Source organism: Anastrepha obliqua, chromosome 6 (genome assembly GCF_027943255.1).
Source record: "Anastrepha obliqua isolate idAnaObli1 chromosome 6, idAnaObli1_1.0, whole genome shotgun sequence".
Lineage (NCBI taxonomy): Eukaryota > Metazoa > Arthropoda > Insecta > Diptera > Tephritidae > Anastrepha > Anastrepha obliqua.
Genome location: NC_072897.1, coordinates 51,767,427 through 51,783,694, shown reverse-complemented (window position 1 = coordinate 51,783,694; position 16,268 = coordinate 51,767,427). Strand labels below are relative to the sequence as shown.

Below are 16,268 nucleotides of genomic sequence, written 5' to 3'. Positions count from 1 at the left end.
TCAAATTAGAGTTAAAAGCGTGGGATGCTTGATGTAGTAAATATTACAATCATTCTATTGGCAACTACTTATGTACAGAAGGCTATGAAAGTGAAGCAAAATGCATCCCACGCTTTTAACTCTAATTTGAATTACTCTATTTCTATCTTAATTTTTGTTATAATTCTGTTCTGAGGTAGTTGACTATGACTGATCGTTCGATTTGCTATTACTTCATTATAGGTCCCTTTGTCATTAAAATTTATTTTCTACTTTTTAGTTCGATTAGCAATAAAAGCGTGTTTTTTAGTTTTTTTAAACTATTTTTTATTATATCTTGTTAATAGTTTATAATATTGCTCATATTTGATCTGGTGTATTAGAGGGCTGTAAAGTGCGATAAGCGAAAACGGGGTTTGCCCTTCATTATTGGTTACTGCTGTAACTTCGAAGTTATCATTGGAAACCTTTTCTTCTTCAAAGTGCTTGATCCAGCTTTTGAAGTGAAAACTTCTTTAGAATCGTTGGGAGTGATTTGAGGAAAAGTGAAACGAAAAAGCGACCCTCTTGGCTACGAAGCGTTATATTATATGTTGATATAAACGTAGCGACGAACTAAATAAAAATAACTTCTATTTTTTCTTCGAACCAAGGATTTTGGATCGGAAGCTCACATTGCTAGTCATTGCTGTCATCGCTGGCCTAAAAGTTATTTAGTTACGAAGCCTTATATTATATGTTGATATAAATAATTTTTGTGAGCGTGTAATTCTCAAAAGGTTTATTAGAAAATCTATTGAAGTAGGTAGTGTGGTATCTGTTCGTATCAGCTTAACATCTGATAGATCCTCCATCGGAGGACAACAAATGTTAAACTGATTTTCGGAAATGGGCGGAGTGTTTTAGGGGCTTGCTCCACCTCTGCCACGGGTTGACCCGGTATTGCAGTACCGCCGGGATTTCGGCCTTGAATAAATACAAGAAGAAACATACTAATACATTTAGCTTTGGCGGGAAGAGCCATTAATTTTTATATGAATACATGTAGACGAAAATGGAATTTGTTTTTTTTTTTGAAATTTGCATTGTAGGACATTTCTGATTATTTGTTGAAAACAGTTTTTTGGTTTAGATACTGAAAGTCAGTTTAAGTGAATCGGTATAAATATTTCGTACATTAATTTTTGTGAGCGTGTAATTCTCAAAAGGTTTATTAGAAAATCTATTGAAGTAGGTAGTGTGGTATCTGTTCCTATCAGCTTAACATCTGATAGATCCTCCATCGGAGGACAACAAATGTTAAACTGATTTTCGGAAATGGGCGGAGTGTTTTAGGGGCGGCTTGCTCCACCTCTGCCACGGGTTGGCCCGGTATTGCAGTACCGCCGGGATTTCGGCCTTGAATAAATACAAGAAGAAATATACTAATACATTTAGCTTTGGTGGGAAGAGCCATAAATTTTTATATGAATACATGTAGACGAAAATGGAATTTTTTTTTGAAGTGAAATTTGCATTGTAGGACATTTCTGATTATTTATTGAAAACAGTTTTTTTTTATTAAAATTGATTATAGAAGAAAATTGAATTTTTTCCAAGGTGAATTCATACACTAAGCTAAGTAAAACGTTTCGTAATTCAATTTTGTGTTGACAACCAAATGTACACGGCGGAAGAAAAAAATAACAAATCAGCTGTGTTATTGCTACCACCTTCAAAAGATTCGCCTTGATTTTTCATATAAAAATTATACATATCATCACTTGTGACAACTGTACCCAGTCGGTCGACAGTGTGTGAATCATCTTTAAATTCTGCAAGAATACCCCAACCTGCGCAGCTCACAGTAAAATCGTCACAGAGCTGAGCGCAGAGCACAATCGTACAAACACACTAACGTACATACATACATATATACGCTCGAATACATTTTCTTACTGTTCTCAGCCAAGGCTGGTAGTCATGCACTGTGGCGATATGAACGCACAAATGCACATACACAGGCACGAACATGAAATCAAACAGCTCGCCGTGTTTAAGTGAATCGGTATAAATATTTCGTACATTAATTTTTGTGAGCGTGTAATTCTCAAAAGGTTTATTAGAAAATGTAATGACAAGGTAGTTTGTTGGTTGTGTATAGTTATCGCTTCTCGGCCTTATGGCTAAGATCAAAGTGTTAAACTAATTTTTGGAAATGGGCGGAGTGTTTTAGGGGCTTTATCCACCTCTGCCACGAGTTGGCCCGGTATTGCAGTACCGCCGGGATTTCGGCCTTGAATAAATACAAGAAGAAATATACAAATACATTTAGCTTTGGTGGGAAGAGACATACATTTTTATATGAATACAAGTAGACGAAAATGGAAGAAATTTGTAAGTCTGTTTCTTCGGTCCGTTTGGGTATTTTTTTTTGACAACATCGAAACCAAAGCATTTGTATCATATTTTATCTATCATAAGCCACTCGTATCATTTGTTGAAATTGAAAACATTGAGGATGAATAATAATAAAATGAAGAAAATAAAATATGAACTCTATAGCAATATTATAATGAACCTATAATTATCCCGCTCCTAATGCTGCTTTCGTCTCATTCTCTCTCAGTTTGTTTTACGGAAGGTTTCACTTCTATCGCGTCTAACCGTTAGACACGTATTTTTTTTTATTATAATTGCACTACCATCTCGGGCACAATTGCTTGGGTGAATGACGTGATAGGTCTCATAGTTTTCAATTTGTAAATCTGATTGCGTTATGAAATGCGTTTCAGATATCATACACACATCAACATTTTCCGAATTGAGTACAATCTCCAACTAATTTTTTGTGCTTTAGTAGACCGTTCGAGTGCCATAGAAGTATTTTCAGGGTTTTAGACATAGTTAGATTCTGATAAGTACCTTTCAAGTTTAGAAAAGCGGCTTTCCAGTGCTTTATTGACATCCATTCCCTCATTTAGCTTCCGTAGTATATGAGCTAGTGCATCTTCATAGCAAGCAGTATCATTAGTTTTTTGTTTTAGACCATGTGTACTATAAACACTATATAACTGGCTAGATGGGCTTCTTCGCAGTTACAGCAATTCGGTTTCCCTTTTTCGGGCTTATTGCAGTAAATGATTTTATGTTTGCTTGCACACTTAACACATCTTGCCTGTTTACCACAATTGTTTTGTATATGGCCGTACCATAGATAATAAGATGCGAAACTTTTTCATTCTGAGTGATATGGCGCCCTTGAGCTCCTTTCAAAACTTACCAGCATTCACACATCATGGGATAATGAACCGCTGATAGACGAAATAAAGGGCTACCAGATAAAACGCTCCGAAAGTAACTGACGTAAACCGTTTTTGCTTCATGGAAAAATGCCGCGATTGAAATATTTATAATTATTTGTCTTAAAATTAATTCAATTCCTCTGAACCATCTGCCATTTTTCTGCGGTCGCAGAGGATGTCGGTTTCTGCGGCGTATTTGACCTTCTTTTCTTGGGATCAGGCGATGTTGCTCCTTCGTGTGCTATCGATTCTGGGCTGGCTTTAGATCTCAGCCTTTTCTCTGACGAAAGAATTCTTTTTTCAGCCACTCTTGCTGTTTTGCACATCTGCAAAGGGCTGCGAATCACTTTAGTCATCTTTTCCTCTTTCAACTGCATGGTTACCTCCGCGTGTGCAAATTTTATTTTGCTAACCATTTTCCTTATGTCATTGTGGACATTGCGGTGTGTGTCAGCATATTCCATAAGACCGTCAATTTCCTTTCCAAGGCGCCCAATCAAATCAGCTAAAGAACAAGATATTGGCTCCGATGGCGATGTCAGGTTTTTTTGGTGGTTGTCCATCAATCGCGGGGAGTTCAGCTGCCACTGTTACTTGTCTTTGTTGTGGCGTGTTGGGATACCTAAGATCCACTCAAGGATAGAGCTTGTTTGCGCTGCCACTCTGTTGGTTCGTCGTTGGCTCGCTGACAAGGAAGGTGTGTTACTTGTAGCGGCTGCTGGTTGCGGGGGAGTTCTACTGATAACAGAACTCTTCCTAAATACTCCTCCTTCATCAACAGCATTGTTGTTGTTTTCTTCATTGAGTTTTGTTGTTTTTTATTTTTAATTTTGTCCATGCTTTATGGGCCCAAACTCACAGCTGCTATCTCTGCACGTGTATGTAGTTTCTGTAAGTCCTATGGTTATCTATGGGACAGGGAGGCCATACTAAGGTTGACACTGGTCCTTATGGGTGCCAGTGTTCAGCGCCAGACTTGAAGTCGGAACTAATGCGGAGTAATCTTAACCCAGCCTACATGGTCACTTAGGACTACGCGCTTTAAGCGCTTTGTGAGACTTGCCAGGTTTTAATAAGGCGGAGAAGCAATAAACCCTTCTGTAAATCATTTTATTTAGATTTAACTCTGCCTACTCAGATTACAGAGGTTTACTGCTCCAGCCCGATCACAATCTGCTTCTGATCTAGTATGCCATAATCAGGATCTTACTAATCAATCCTGATGGCCCGCAGGCCGTACTGTCATATTATCACCAGCCGCTCCTAACATGGAGAACAGTCGCTGACCAGGTAGCCGCCCACTATGAGTCAGACGCCCCTGGATTTTGGTTTTTGCGTTCACCATGCCGTTACATGGTGAAGGGGGCATTTATTTGTGAAAGGCGGTGGCTTTTATACCGTGCCCTCCGTCTCTGCCGCTCTTTGTCGGGGGTTACTTATTTGTCAAAACTTATTCGCAACTAACCTGCTATTACAGGCCGTCCGGCTATCCGCAACCTGCCGACCCCAACGCTAGCTTAGAGCCCATCTTATGTGTTTGTTTATACTTATGTATGTTTGTTGTTTATTTTTGTATATCCATTTTGAATAATTTATTTTGACTAAAAAATACCGATTCAATATATCTTCCGGGGTGGCATTACTGACGAATGTTAATAAAAATGCGCATTTTTCAGCGCTCTCTCGACAAAAAGAGTTTCGCATCTAGTCAGCTGTGGCCGTACGACTGGCATAGTTTGCATTGTATATAGTATCAGATTTGATGACTTGACAGGTTCGATCGAGACAACTGAGTTTAAAATAGTATTAATTTTATAGATAGTTAGATAGTCGAATGTTAACAGGGACATATTTAGGACTTCCTTGGTTTTTTAGTTTATTGTGAGCAATTAGGACATCAAAGCCTTGTTTTTTCATGTTTTCTATGATTGCTTTAAGTTCACAGGAATGGGGTAGTTTTTTAACAACAACTTTAATTGGCCGCGTTTGTTTATTTTCAGAAGTGTATTAGGAAATAATTTCAGTGGAAAAAGTTTTTGATAATTTTCTGTGGTCTTCAATTGAAAAATTTTTTTGCTTTCAAAATCTCTGAGATGACTCTGCCTTTCTCTTCTTTGTTGATTTCTTCTTCAAAATCCAGTCGGTTTCGCGAGTAAGTTCTTCCTCATCAGTTGAGAAGTGGGCTATATTATTGATTTGGATATCATTGGATTGGCCGGATTTCAAAATTTGATTTTCTTTAGCTCGATTATTTCTTTGGAAATGGTTTTACACATTTCTTAAATTTTTTCGAGTTTTGTGGTGAGCTCATTAATAGTGGCTCGATTATGTGACGTATTTCTACCGCGCGTGGAGTCGTTCCTTGTAAATTAATTTTTATCTAAATGACAGCCCTATTCCAATTGGAATCGATAATACAGTTTGATATTAATAGGCCTCTTCTATTCGCCATTTCCCCGCGCGTTATCTCTATGCTCGATTAACTTCACGAAAAATTTACATGTGAAAGCAACAACAAAGTTATCGAGTAACTCAGTTAATTTTTAATGCACTCTAATCTAACTATTTCGAAATTGGATGTCGCTGATAATTGGATTATTTTAATATTGCTTTATGATGTCAGCTAAAACTCTACTATTATTAATTAACGCTTAATAAAATCTACTACAAAGACGTTGCCTATTCACTATGTCCTCTTGTTTCCATATTTTTTTTCTTTTACCTCACTTAACTGCACGGACGAGAATGAACACTGATGTTTATTAGACAGCGCACCAAACAAAATGACAAATATGTAAATTTGTAAAAAACAAGAAACAACAATTAAATACTCCTTAGGAATATATATGCCAAATAAAACTCATAAAAAAAAATTGTAATATACTTATACCTTCTACTCAAATATGAACGAGACGTTATCAATAAAACGGTCCGCGGATGACATATGGCAAAAATAAATTTTTTGTTTTTTGGTAGCACTGTTATAAGCTTACATGGCAAATTTCAGCGTGATATGTCACATAGTTTGTTTTCTGTGCTACTGTAAACAAGTGAAGCTCGAGTGTGTTCTTCGAATTTAACGATGGAAACTCAAGTTGAACAAAGAATTTGTTTGAAATTTTGTTATTCCAACAAAATTTCGGCTTCAGACGCCTTAAAAATGTTGCAGACAACCTATGGGGACTCTGCTCTATCGCGTGCACGTGTTTTCCAGTGGTACAAATCGTTCAAAGATGGCCGTACATCAACCCAAAAAACCGCGCCAAAGTCGCTCAAAAATTAAGGTTATGCTGACTGTTTTTTTTCGATTACGAAGGTGTGGTGCACTCGGAGTTCCTTCCGCAAGGCCGATCGGTTAACGCTGAATATTATTTAGACGTTTTAAGGCGTTTGTGCGAGAACATTCGTCTTAAAAGGAAGGAATTGTGGGACAACAAGTCATGGTTCTTATATATATATATTATATATATATATATATATATATAATTGGCGCGTACACCCTTTCTGGGTGTTTGGCCGAGCTCCTCCTCCTATTTGTGGTGCGTGTCTTGATGTTGTTCCACAAATGGAGGGACCTACAGTTTCAAGCCGACTCCGAACGGCAGATATTTTTATGAGGAGCTTTTTCATGGCAGAAATACACTCGGAGGTTTGCCTTTGCCTGCCGAGGGGGCGACCGCTATTAGAAAAATGTTTTTCTTAATTTTGGTGTTTCACCGAGATTCGAACCAATGTTCTCTCTGTGAATTCCGAATGGTAATCACGCACCAACCCATTCGGCTACGGCGGCCGCATCACGATAATGCACCAGCTCACACATCACGTCTTGTTCGCGATTATTTGAACAAAAATAATGTTAATATCGTTCCGCAAGCACCGTATTCGCCTGATATGGCTCCATGTGACTTTTTCCTGTTTCCCAAGCTCAAGTTGCCGCTCCGTGGAAAACATTTTGAGACAATTGAAGTCATAAAGAGAATTCGAAGAACACACTCGAGCTTCACTTGTTTACAGTAGCACAGAAAACAAACTGTGACATATCACGCTGAAATTTGCCATGTAAGCTTATAACAGTTCTACCAAAAAACAAAAAATTTATTTTTGCCATATGTCATCCGCGGACCGTTTTATTGATAACGCCTCGTTCATATTTGAGCAGAAGTTATATACCACGTTTCTATAAATGGATCAAACATTAGAAATATTTATTCCTAGACTTAAGGAATTAGTCTTGAAGAGTTTTGATATTAATATTTTAACGATTTATTAATTGATATGAAAACTGATATACTCGTATACCCAATCTCGATCGATTGAAATCCATTTCAAATTGATAGTTGTATCTAGAAATTTTCGGCCTAAGTAGACGATATAAAACTTCAATACTCGTTATCTAATTGGGATCTTGAATAAAATAATTTATATTCATTCATATTCATTGCTCGTAATGTTGATTTTTTAAATATTAAAGTCAAAACTAGACTAGTTCTATGAGTCTAGAAAAAACTATTTCCTATGTTTTAGAGAATTTGTTGTCTAACGAACATTTAAGAGGTATTGTTTGTATTTTCACACGTTGAAGAGAAGTCAAAGAACATTTTGCAATTATGAAAACAAAACTTTACGTTGTGCAGTGATTAGATAAAAGGTTGTGATATAGGTGTGGAGCTAAAATCCAAAGTTAGCTCATTTCGGGAGCCAAACTCGCTGGACCCACCTTTTTTAAAATTTCAGTTATTTAATTGATATTTTGTGTAAGCAATCACTTTAATGCAATAAGCCTTAGCAGAGACAAACCGAATTATGTTAGGAATATTTTTGAGGAATCCGATGTTGAAGACATTTACGTTTCGGAAACGTGGTTTAATCTGACATGTCGACTTTTACTCGTACATTCTAAACTATAATCTTATTCGGGGCGATTGAACCACAAAAAATGGAGAGGGGTTACAATCTACTGCAGGTCTACCCTAAAAGTTAGTGTTTCATCAAAATCAAATAACTCCAATTGAAATTTCAGACAGTTCTGAAAAAATATAATAGTTTACGGAAAATATTATCGAAACATCAAATTTTTCCAAACTAAATCCAAAAGCCAAACGGCGACTGAACCTATTCATGTCAGCAGTTTGCAACCTTCCAAGCACTCTTCTCAGAAATATCTGGGGGGATGGTTTTGATCCCCAAAAGTGGCAGAGCCTCGTATGTAAAACAAAAGGATTTAGGGCTAATAAGCTTCTTATCCTCTCCCCTCAAAATCATGGAGGGATTCGACAACAAATCCACCTAAATTGAATCCCACCGTGTCAGCACGTATATTCTACAGGCAGGACATATTTGTACATGAAATTGTAGATATGATAGAAATACTGCTTACAAATAAACTGGGCTCCTCAGGATGCGGTCTCTTCTCTCCTACTCCGGGACCCTAAGTGTACTTCACTTTTAAATTTTCAAAATACTGATTGTAATCCCATCACTTACGTGGACGATCAGGGAAATATCTGAAGCTAGTTCTGAGCGAGCACAAAAACTAAAATAGTGCTATACACAAGCAAATATTATACAAATACCTGCATTAAAGGCCTCCCCATTAAATGGGGTGAGAGGTAAACAAGACAGACAGGTTAAAAAAGCGGTAACTATTCTTTTGTTTTTTGTCAGGAGGTTGAAATCAAAATGTCAGAAACGTTATCAAAGGTGCCGTCACACCAATGGTATATGAGGCATGCTCCCACTAACACTAACACACTTGATTTCTACCCTGGAACCGCGTTAGCCGCGTTTATGTCTATTGATACAATAGGTTCCTGAATCCAGGTTCCGCTCCTGTGGGCGTATGGAGACTTTACGCCATCGATAGTATACACTCCTCCCACTGCCTTCGAAAGTTGTTGCGGGGGGAAAGAAACAATACTCACAAACTATTGTCTTGTCTTCGGTTTGATACTGTAGTGAGTGTTTGACTCAAGCGTCTGTATCTGTCGTCGGCTTGTTCATCGCCACTGCCAAGCTGCTAACAAAGGTGCATACAAAACTTAAAAACCAATAACAAAAGAAACCAACGAAATAAAATAATATGGGATATAAGGTTATTATTTTTTTTTCTTTTTCCTTCTTTTTTTCAAAACTATCGAATTCTGACTTAGCTGGATTGAGTACTAGAACATCAATGAAAACTAATCAACTGGTACCTTTCTAGCATATTGCGTCGTCTGCTACCGTTCTATAAGCGCATGCAGTACGTAGTGCCCTGCGTATGTGGGTACAAACCACCTCACGCATATGGCTATGTTTGGCCACAGCGCATATCTGCGCTGCATATAATACAATAGAGTTGATATGAGTCGTCTCCTCTCTCCTTGCAGGGTACCTATTTTAGGAAGAATTCTCGTGCGTGAGCCGTTGAAAGCCGCTGCTTTACAATTAACTGCTGCCTAATGATGCTTGAAGCTTATAACCGAGAATTTAACCGCCTGCTGTGAGAATATTTCGTGCCCACACACCGTGATCCTCGTAATCTTTTTTTGCTTCTGTACGCTTATAAGCACGGCCTATGTCTTCCGGGCTGCCAGCTCCAAGCCCGCATTACAGACCCATCGCTGTACTCTCGCTGCTGCATCGTTACATTTCGCTTCCTGCTGTTCTAGCCGCTTGTCTACATCTACCAGCGCAATGCCATCATCCTAGCATACATCCTACGATCTCTACGGTCGCTATCCTGTATGCGTGTAAAGCGACTAAAGGTAAACGTTGATGGTTAACCATTTAAACCCGAACTGCGCTTGAGAGGCACCATTATTATTTATGAAAATATAGTATGTACTTTAAGGGTGTTAAACTCTTCTTCTTCTTGATTCGCTCGAAAACCGCTTACGCGATTTTGATCGAGCTTAAAAAGTGTGCCAGTTGTTGTGTTGGACACATCAAGTGAAGCCTGATCTTTCCAACGTTAAGGAGGACTTCCCCTTCCTCTGCTACCACCAGCTGGTGCCGCGTCGAACACTTTCAAACCCGGAGCGATTGTATCCATTCGGACGACATGACCCAGACAACGAAGCCACTGGATCTCTATTCGCTGCGCTATGTCATCGTAAACCTCATACAGCTCATTGTTTGGGATATTTGCCGTCGCCAATGCGCAAGGACCATGATGAGAGCTTTGTAGGGTGTTAGTTTTGTTCGTCGAGAGAAAGCTTTACTACTCAATTGCCTACTTAGTAGCACTTGTTGGCAAGAGAGATTCTATGATTTGAAGGCTGACATTTTTATCGGTGTTAATGACAGGAGGTACTCGGTTTTGTCCTCGTTCACCACTAGACCCATTCGCTTTGCCTCTTTATCCCCTTTGAAAAAGGCAGAATTAACAGTGCGGTTGTTAAGGCCGATGATGTCAATACCATCGGCATACGCCAACAATAGTACCCTCTTATAAAATAATGTGCATAAGCGGTTAAGGTCTGCGGCTCGCACGATCCCTTCCACCATCAGTTTAAAGAAGTCACACGACAGCGAGCCACCCTGTCTGAAACCTCGTTTGGTATCAAACAGCTTGGAGAGGTCCTTCCCAATTCTGACGGCATTGTAAGTATTGAGCATACCTGTATTACTTTTGCGGGAATACCGAATTCAGACATCGCCGCATATAGACAAGAAGATGGTATGGGTTGATTCTTCATTCATGGGTCTTTTCCAAGACTTGGCGTATAGTGAATGTATGGTGGATTGTAGATCTTCCAGGTCTAAAGCTACACTGATAAGGTCCAATCAGTTGGTTGATGATGAACTTCAGCCTTTCACACAATACGCTCGTTAGAACCTTATACGCGATATTTAGAAGACTTAATCCGAGATAATTGGCACATATTGCTGGATCACCCTTCTTATGTATTGGACAGAGAACACTTGAATAGCTCAGTCGGCTTCCGCGGTTTTGTGATTCTTTAGCAACGCTATCAAGGTCGGGTAGCTGACCGGCATTCCAGTCGTCAACGATTGGGGTATCGGGATCTTCAAATTCTTTGTGATATGCGCAGCTGTCATTATTTAACAAGTTCGAGAAGTGTTCCCTCTATAATTTAAGTACGCTCTGGACGTCAGTCACCAGATCACCGAGGTATCATGACATTTCTCGTCGCCTCTCTAAGAGCAGGAGTGAGGGTCGAGTGGTGAACCATCTGGCTGTCTGTTGCGATTACAGCTTTCCTATGTCGAACATTCTTTACGTAGTTAGATGTACGTTTTTGGCTGCAACAAGATAATGATTCGTGTTGGTGTTGGGTCCTCGGATCTTACGTACATCTAAAACACTAGAAGTGTGTCTTCCATCTATCACAACATGTTCGATCTGGTTTTGTGTATTTTCGATCACGAGACAGCCACGTAGCTTGAAGTAATTTTTATGCTGGAATCTAATATAGTGCTGCAGTCTACCTCGTCGAAGTTGATCAGCCGCTGTCCGTTACCGAATGTTTCGTTGTGCAGACTGAATTTTCCGACTGTGGGACCAAAAATCCCTTCATTCCCACCCCAGCGTTGAAGTCGCCAAGCACGATTTTTATGTCGTGGCGGGGGCAGGAACGTTTCAGGCGCTCATAGCAGGAATCTTTGGTCGCATCGTCCTTTTCTTCCGTCGGGGCGTGGGTGCAAATGAGCCAGCTGTTAAGAAATTGGGCTTTGATGCGGAATATTTCGAGACGCTCGTCCACCGGAGTGAACGACAGTACTTGGCGACGAAGTCTTTCTCCCACAACAAATCCAACACCGAATTCGCGCTCATTTACATGGCAGCTGTAGTAGACTTCGGAAGGTCCTATGTTATTCTTGCGTTGCCTCGTCCATCGCATCTCTTGAATGGCAATGATGTCAGCCTTTACTTTCACGGACCGGACATTCCAGGTGCATGCCCGCAAATCGAAGTCCATAGCTCGTTTGCAGGGGTCGTCATCAGTATAGGAAGTTCTCACCCGAGGCTTGGTACGTGTTTTCATTGGGGACGGGTGTTCGGAAGCTACCCAAAGGATACTTGGGCTAATCCCGGCAGTTGAGCTTCTTGAACCACATGTAGAAGAATCGTCCTGGCCACTCCAAAGTGAATGGCGATCAGTAACTTTCCCCACTTGCGTGGATTTCTACAAATGGAACCATCCTCCACATGCCACATCAGAGAACGGTAATTTATAAAGAAATCTCAAAGGGAGGAGCGCATGGGATATTGCAGGCCACTCGTGCAACATTATATATTACTATATTAAATTTGTTGTCTATATATTTCGACAAGTTAAGCTTCTCGATTGAACGTCTGGTCTTTTATCAGCTCTTCCTTTGTGAAAGTTTCGTAGTGAATCTACCAATCGTACAATATATAAAAACACACAGCGATATAGACGCTTTAATACTGCAACACAATACATCTTGTGCTATCTAAGCCCCACTTTTGTTTTGCAAATATAAATACAAACAAAATAAAAACATGAAAATAATAAAAACAACTAGTGAAAAAATTTAACGTTTAAAATGCCTGTGGGGCGCTATTCTCCCAAAGAGAGGCTCCGCTCACCAGCGCAAAAGCAACTAACAAGAGCTAACTCCAGCTACAATATTCCGTTCTCGGCAAGTGAAATAAAGAGTAAGTCATCAGCTGGGCAACCTCACCTCGCAACCGCCTTTAACTCTATACCCACAACTCCTCTCTCATGGAATGAGCAATGCCAAACTCCAACTGATCTAATCAGCATTTCTCATCCCACCACTTGTCTGGTAGCTCTCACAAGCGCAAAAACAATCACAACAGTTACAACATCAGCATCAACAAGCAGAACCGCTACTACAAACTCTTCAATTTTCTCATACTCGCCAATCATGTCTACATGCCCCAACATAGTTTTGCAGGCAAAAGCAGAACAATAAAGAACTTTCTTTTCCAAAGAGAACACGTAATTCTCCAGATAAGAATACAGAAACAACAAAAACCACCAAAAACATAAAACACTAGTTAACCAAAAAACAATCACAACCTACTAGTTAAGTAAACCAACAAATAACAAATCAATCCCGCATACTCTGACATCAAACAGATTTGATATACTCTCTCTTCATGATGAAAAAGAAAAAGTAACACAAAACAGTTGGACAAACAACACTAACGAGCAGCAAAAATCGAAAACTCCAAAAACACCACCTATATTTGTACAGAATGTTGAATATATTAAATATTTAACCGATGCGCTAAACAAACTTCCGAATCGCGTTTTTGAACTGAAAGTCCTGCAAAACAATGAAGAAAAAATTCAACCCAAAGAGTCATGCCACTATACACAAATCTCTAAATTATTAAAAGAAAAAAATACTCAGTATTATACATATAAGCCCAAAGAACAAAGGGGATTTAAAGTGATGCCGAGGAACTTGAACAACTCCACAGATAAAGATGAAATTGTAAAAGAATTATGTGAACTTGAACATGAGGTTACAAATATTCATAATATCTTACACGCTACTACCAAAGCACCTTTGCCACTGTTTACACTTGAATTAAAAACCAAACCCAACAACAAAGATATATACACTATTACACATCTACTACATTGCAAAATTAAATTTGAGCCTCCACATCAAAAAAGCACTTTGCCTCAATGCACAAACTACCAAAAATACGGTTACACAAAAATTTTTTGTTTTAAAACCCTTGCGTGTGTCAAATGTGCTGGAAGTCATAAAGCCATAGAATTCCCAGTAAAGGACATTAACGAAATAAAATGTGCTCTCTGTGGTAAAAACCACACAGCCAATTACAGGGGCTGTATGATTTATAAATCATGAAAAATACAGCAATTTCCAAGTCTCAGACAGAAAAATCCCACCACAATTACAAACACAGAAGACAAAGTTGCATCACAAACTACACTAGACAATGTGACAACCCAACATAGTACTACAACACCAAATTTATCTTATGCCCAAGTAACAGCCATAAACGCTAGAAATGATGCTCAGTCTATTGGAGCAACTATAACGGAAAACAAAGAAATTTCCGAGTTGAAAGATATGATGAAACAATTAATCTCACAAATGTCTGCAATGATACACATGATCACGTTACTTTTCGCAAAATTTAATGAACAAACAAGATAAATTAAGAATTCTCCTGTGGAACGCTAATGGTCTAAGCCAGTCATTCATACATACAACCCGAGCTAATAAAAGTGTGTTAAAAAAATAAAATATTAATTCTGGCAATCCTAATAAGGATAATGGAAAATTTATCTCACATGTCTCACATTGCACTCGTTCTTCGTGACTATTTCGCCAAAAATTCCACGCATGTCGTTCCGCAACCACCGTATTCACCTGATTTGGCTCAGTGTGACTTCTGGCTATTCCCAAAACTCAAGAGACCACTACCGGAAATGGACTATTTGGCATGTTTCGGGAATTGGAAAACTCGTTGGCATAAGTGTATTTCATCGAGAGGGCATTATTTTGAAGGGGATGAAATTGATTTACAAGAATAAATGACGATTTTTCATTTTACAACCAAATTCACCTTACTTTTTGCCCACAGGTAAAAAAAGAAAATATTAATCCTGGCAATCCCAATAAGGATAATGGAAATTTTTTATCAAATTATTGCATTGTCATCGGTCCTTGATAGGTGTGCAAAATTTCAAGTCGATCAGATGTTTAGAAGCCAGTGAAAATTAAGCTCAAAGATTCCGTTACATACATACATACATACATACATACATACATACAACCCGTCCTAATAAAAGTGTGTTAAAAACAATAACATAGACGCAGCTCTAATATCTGAAACACATTTCACAGACATAAATTATTTAAACATTCCTAACTATACTATTTATCACACCAATCACCCTGATGACAAGGCATATGGTGGAACGGTGGTAATTATAAACAAAGACATTAAATGCATTGATGTGAACCACTATAGACAGGACTACTTGTAAGCGACATCTATACAAATTGAGGACTTTGGTGGACATTTAACCCTTTCTGCCATATTCTGCCCTCCTAAATATAATATAAAAATTCTAAGACACTATACTTTGACTTTCTTAAAACTCTTGAAGGCTGTTTTATTGCTGGGGGAGATTTCAATGCAAAGAATACCTTATGGAGATCCAGAATAACAAACACAAAAGGAAAAAATCTTTGTGATGTAATAATAAAAAATAAAAGTAATTTTTTAAGCTCTGGAGAACCAACTTATTGGCCAACTGATATACGGAAGCGACCTGATTTAATTGACTTTTAGATTACGAAAGGTATTAAAAGGGAGCAACTGGAAATAACTCCAAGCTTTGATCTCTCATCTGACCATTCCCCAATATTATTAAGATATGAAACCAGTCCTATCCTAAACTACAAGACACATAAATTTTACAATAATTATACGAACTGGAACTATTTTCGTGAAATAAAAAATCTTTGCGATGCAATAATAAAAATAAAAGTAATTTTTTAAGCTCTGGAGAACCAACTTATTGGCCAACTGATATACGGAAGCGACCTGATTTAATTGACTTTTAGATTACGAAAGGTATTAAAAGGGAGCAACTGGAAATAACTCCAAGCTTTGATCTCTCATCTGACCATTCCCCAATATTATTAAGATATGAAACCAGTCCTATCCTAAACTACAAGACACATAAATTTTACAATAATTATACGAACTGGAACTATTTTCGTGAAATAAAAAATCTTTGCGATGCAATAATAAAAATAAAAGTAATTTTTTAAGCTCTGGAGACCCACTTATTGGCCAACTGATATACGGAAGCGACCTGATTTAATTGACTTTTAGATTACGAAAGGTATTAAAAGGGAGCAACTGGAAATAACTCCAAGCTTTGATCTCTCATCTGACCATTCTCCAATATTATTAAGATATGAAACCAGTCCTATCCTAAAGTACAAGACACATAAATTTTACAATAATTATACGAACTGGAACTATTTTCGTGAAATTATGCAGCAAAGCCT

The 16,268-nt window shown here is 38.4% G+C and overlaps 1 non-coding gene and 2 pseudogenes across 1 annotated transcript; all 3 read left to right on the top strand.

The window, feature by feature from the left end:
- Positions 1-768: 768 nt before the first annotated feature.
- On the top strand, positions 769-954 carry LOC129250885 (U2 spliceosomal RNA; annotated as a pseudogene).
- Positions 955-1,197: 243 nt separating this feature from the next.
- LOC129250926 (U2 spliceosomal RNA) lies at positions 1,198-1,386 on the top strand. The gene has a single exon (XR_008582857.1). It is a non-coding gene; the product is annotated as a U2 spliceosomal RNA (small nuclear RNA).
- Positions 1,387-2,124: 738 nt separating this feature from the next.
- Positions 2,125-2,263, top strand: LOC129251012 (U2 spliceosomal RNA; annotated as a pseudogene).
- The last annotated feature ends 14,005 nt before the right edge of the window (positions 2,264-16,268 follow it).